Genomic DNA, 5,000 nt, shown 5'->3' with positions numbered 1-5,000 from the left:
GACAGAGACAGAGACAGAGACAGAGACAGAGACAGAGACAGAGACAGAGACAGAGACAGAGACAGAGACAGAGACAGAGACAGAGACAGAGACAGAGACAGAGAGAGACAGAGACAGAGACAGAGACAGACAGACAGAGAGGGAGGGAGGGAGGAAGAGAGAAAGAGAGAGAGAGGGCAAAAGGGCGAAAGAGAACGAGCGAGAGAGCGAAAGAGAGAGAGAGAGAGAGCGAGAGCGAGCGCGCGCGTGTGTGGGCCCGGCAGGATGCGGCGCGGGCCAAGGCTTCGCCAAGCCAAGCCAGGAGTTGGGTCGTGGCGGCGGCGGCGTTCGGTGCTGGCTTCTTCGCGCTGGTCGGTCGCGGCGCCCCCGGAGCACGCGCTAGGGGGCGGAGGGGGCGGGGGCGTGAGCGGTGTGGGCGTGGGCGGGCGGTTCCGAGAGAGAGGTTTGGGGAGGAGTGTGGTGAAAACGCGAAAGGTGGCCAAAGGACACGGAGACTGTGGTAGAAAAATATTTATGCTAACAGTGTTGATGTTATAAATCCTCGTGTGTTTATGTTATTTATTGGCTTTAATCTCCGGTTTATATTTATCATAGTTTGCTACAGAGAGAGAGAAAAGAAGAACAGCTAAGGATCTGTTTTATAATTAGCAAAAGAGGATTAAGGATAAGAATTCTGCGTTAAAAGTGTAGTGTTAATTTTGGTGTTACAATCTGGCCTCTTGTTTGTTATCGAAGTATTTTATTACGAATTATTTTCATATGTTTTTTTTCTCTTTTTTGTTTTTTTATGGATTTATTCTGTGATGACTTAACCGTGTGTTTGGTGGCAGAAACAGTGTATATGTTGGAACCTGAGTGTAAATCTTTGAAAAAAAAAGTATGTAAAAGAAAAAGAAAAAAAATATGGCACTAAGACACACCTCTGAAGATGTCACCAGCAACTGCGCCACAAACAACAAAATACAAAATAAGAATGAAAAATAAAACGAGCTGCGCAGTTTTGAAAAATAAAAACAAGAACCCTCTTTGAAAAAAAGCCGAAAAGGATTCATTTTTTACATATATAATTAAAAAAGGAAAAGGTGTCATCAACAAACTTTAGACAAGTACTCCATCAAAACAGTGACGACATTCTGGCAGTATATAACCTGTTAGGCATGATTACCTTGTATTAAGAGGGTCGTGTGTACCAGTATATGTGTTTGTGTGAGTGTTTGTGTTTGTGTGAGTGTGTGTGTGTGTTTGTGTGTATGTGTATGTGTGTGTGTGTGTTTTTTGTGTGTGTGTTTGTGTGTGTGTGCGCGCGTGTCCGTTTATCTATTTATTGATTGATATAATTGCATGTGTGTCTAATTGTGTGTGTACGTATGTGTTTATGTTTATGCGCACATATGTGTTTATATGCGTGGTGCTTGCGTGTGTGTGTTTGTGTTGCTGAAAGGGTGTGAGAGGGGAGGGGAGGGCGGGGGAGGGAGGGGTAGGGGGTGTACAAGGAACAACTGGTCTGCTTGTATGAATCACCGAGCGAAGTCTGCTGGGTAAATTCTCTCATCTTATTTTTTTTTCTAACTCTCACATGACTATAAATGATGTACCTTTAATCATTTTATAAAAAGTTTGGTGACGAGGACATAGATATTTATATATATATAATCAGTATTAGAGAACGGTGGGCGTGCATATCATTAACTGTACGAGATATGGCATTGCTTCCTGTTTTAGAATTTGTGGGCGTGGATGCGTGGGAGAGGGGGAGGGGGCAGGGAAGGTAGGGGGTGGGGGAGGGGGCAGGGAGGGTAGGGGGTGGGGGAGATACCCTGTATGGCACGCAAGTCACACTTCTTTTTTTTCTCTCTTTTTTTTCCTTTTAAAGGACAGGAGCACTTAAATATTCTTGTCCTGAATTTCTCTGTCTCCTTCTTCCTCTTCTTCCTCTCCTTCTTCCTCTTCTTCGTCTTCTCTTTATTTGTTTTTTTTCTCTCTCCTCCCTTTTCGCTTTACTATTGTTTTTGTTGTTCCTCGTCTTCAATTTTCTTTCTTTTTTCTATTTTAGACGTCCGAGACCGAGAGGGAGGGAGGGAAGGAGGGAAAGGGAGGGAAGGAGGGAAAGGGAGGGAGGGAGGGAAAAGGAAGGAGGGAGGGAAGGAGGGAAAGGGAGGGAAGGAGGGAAAGGGAGGGAAGGAGGGAGAGAGAGAAAGAGAGAGAGAGAGAAAGAGAGAGGGGAGGGAGGGAAGGAGAGATAGAGAGAATCAAGAAATCAAGAAATCAAATCAAGAGTCTCAAGAAAACCAGATTAAAATCATGGCATTCCCAAGCACATGATTTCCACACGACTGTGAATACAATCCGAGCTTCCAGCTATCAGGTTTGCTCGTGTAACCGATCTCGTAAATCGGTTGCATTTGCTTCTATAAACTTAGTATGTTGTATTTTTTTACGATGATGTAAGATGGCCACTGATATCCGAGCAGACATGGACATTTTAAATCTCGATACTTTTTTATTTCTTTTACTTCAAAGACATGATTTATACAAATTTGGGCGTACGTGACTTTCGACAAAATTCCTCGGCTCTTAAGAATCCGCAAACCTCACAGATTAATATCAGATATTCGAAATCACAACTAGACACCGAAGACATCAAAGTGTACAAAATATTTAATCAGATAATGAGATAAGTCAATGAAATAAACAAGAAAGGGTTGACCCAGCAACTCAATAAACCTTTCCTCGAAAAATGACAAAGCCAATAACCCAACACTCTCTAAAGCAGTCTCACGTAACCGCAAGGAATCAATATAATAACACGTGCAAACGTAGAGAAACTGTCTTTAATGCCTATTTTGGCTTCCATCAGACAGTTACGGTGACAAAGGCTGCCTCGCCCGTTTTCTGTGGGCGGTGAAGGAGAGACTTTCCTAATCTGCGTCACAGGAAGGTGAGGCGCTATGTGTCAGAGATTCGTGTCGCATATTAATGGGATTGACGAAGGGGCGCTGGAAGGAGGGAGGGAGAGCAGCTGGGATAGTGAGTGGGGCTTCATTTATTCTCTCTCTCTCTCTCTCTCTCTCTCTCTCTCTCTCTCTCTCTCTCTCTCTCTCTCTCTCTCTCTCTCTCTCTCTCTCTCTCTCTCTCTATCTTTCTTTCATTCATTCTCTCTCTCTCTCTCTCTCTCTCTCTCTCTCTCTCTCTCTCTCTCTCTCTCTCTTTGTCGGTACACACCTGCGCGCACTCACTCTCCTTAGGACGTCATACGGCAAATACAGAATCAGTCAGCCACTGTCATACACTTTCTTCCCAAGGATTAAATGTATTAATCAAATGATGTATTCACTTATTTATACTCCTGGAAGAACACCCTTTCCCCTTATCTCTCCCACTCCCTCCCTCCTCCCCTACCACTCCCCTTATTCCCCTATCCACTCCCTCTCCCTTATCCTTTTATTCCTTTCCTCTACCTCCCTGTTCCCTCCCCCCACCTTCCTATCTTCCCCCCTCCCCTTCCCCTTCCCTCTACCTTCCTATTCTCCCCTTCCGGCTACTTCCCCTCTCCCAGCCTCCATCTTAATCCTTATCTTCCCCTTCTCTACCTTCCTACCTTCCCCCACCCCCAACCTCCTTGTCTTCCCCCTCCCCCTCCCTCTTCCCTTCCCCCACCCCCAATGTCCATCTTCCCCCTTCCCTTCCCTTCCCCCTCCTCCTACTTCCCTGTCTTCCCTCACCCTCTACCTCCCTATCTTCCCTCTCCCCCACCCCTTCCCCCTCCCCCACCCCCAAACCTCCCTATCTTCCCTCCTCCTACCCCTCCCCCCCCCTTCCCCGCTCCCCTACTTCCCTATCTACCCCCTCCCCCTCCCTCTTCCCTTCCCCCACCCCCAATGTCCATCTTCCCCTTCCCCTTCCCTTCCCCACCCCTACCTTTCTATCTTCCCCCATTCTATCTCCCTATCTTCCCTCTCCCCCAACCCTTACCTCCCCCACCCCCAAACCTCCTTATCATCCCCCTCGCCCCTTCCCCTCCTCCTTCCCCCCCTCACCCCCCTACCTCCCTCGCCGCCGTGGGTCTAATTCTGCCGCTACGTTTTGGCGAGCGGAAGTGGCGGGGGTCCAGCCGTCGCCTTCAAACCCCGCCGCCGCGTGTCTCGGTCTCGGGGACTTGCTTTCGGTCTCTCGAGCCAGGAGGAAGGAGGAAGGAGGAAGCAGGAAGAGGAGGGGAAAGGAGGAGGGAGAGGAGGAAGGAGGGAGGAGGGTGAAGGGGGAGGAGGGAGGAAGGGGAAGGGGGAGGAGGAAGAAGGAGGAGGGGGAGGAGGATGGAGGAGGGGGAGGAGGAAGGAGGAAGGAGGGGGAAGGAGGAAGGGGAGGAGGAGGAGGGGGAAGGAGGAAGCAGGAAGAGGAGGGAGGAGGAAGCAGGAAGGGAGGGAGGAGGAAGGAGGAGGAGAAGAAAAGAAGAAGAAGGAGGAGGAGCTGGAGTTTTCCGAAATGCAGTGAGGCTGAGACGGCAACATCGTATGAAAGAGGGGAGGGAGGGGGGAGGGGGATAATTTTAATTGTGATTGCCTCTGTTGTTATTGTTTGTATAATCGTTACTCTCTCCTTTGGTCTTGCATTTCCTTTTTGTCTTGTCTCGTCTCAACATCCTCCCTCTGTCTGCCTGTCTATGTCTCTCTCTCTCTCTCTCTCTCTCTCTCCCTCTCTCTCTCTCTCTCTCTCTCTCTCTCTCTCTCTCTCTCTCTCTCTCTCTCTCTCTCTCTCTCCCTCCACTATCTCTCTCTCCTTCCTCCCCCCCCTCTCTCTCTCTCCTCCCTCCCTCACTCTCTCCTCCCTCCCTCCCTCTCTCTCTCCTCCCTCCCTCCCTCCCTCTCTCCTCCCTCCCTCCCTCTCTCCTCACGCCGGAAACACGTAAAATATTCCCGGTGTAACCTTCAACACCAACAGCAGTATTTGTGTCGAGAAACAAGTACAAACAGAAGCACCGAGTGTCTAGCGCGGTGAGAATAATA

At 48.6% G+C, this 5,000-nt stretch overlaps 1 protein-coding gene across 1 annotated transcript in view; it reads left to right on the top strand.

The window, feature by feature from the left end:
- Positions 1–479: 479 nt before the first annotated feature.
- Positions 480–5,000, top strand: part of LOC113814660 (CBP80/20-dependent translation initiation factor-like) — a gene marked incomplete in the record, with an annotated part of 56,070 nt that continues 51,549 nt past the window's right edge. Inside the window, 1 exon segment of the mRNA XM_070121122.1 lies at positions 480–499.

Source organism: Penaeus vannamei, chromosome 4 (assembly GCF_042767895.1).
Source record: "Penaeus vannamei isolate JL-2024 chromosome 4, ASM4276789v1, whole genome shotgun sequence".
In the NCBI taxonomy this organism is placed as follows: domain Eukaryota; kingdom Metazoa; phylum Arthropoda; class Malacostraca; order Decapoda; family Penaeidae; genus Penaeus; species Penaeus vannamei.
Note: the sequence above shows the minus strand (reverse complement) of the source record. Positions and strands in the feature narration are given on the sequence as shown.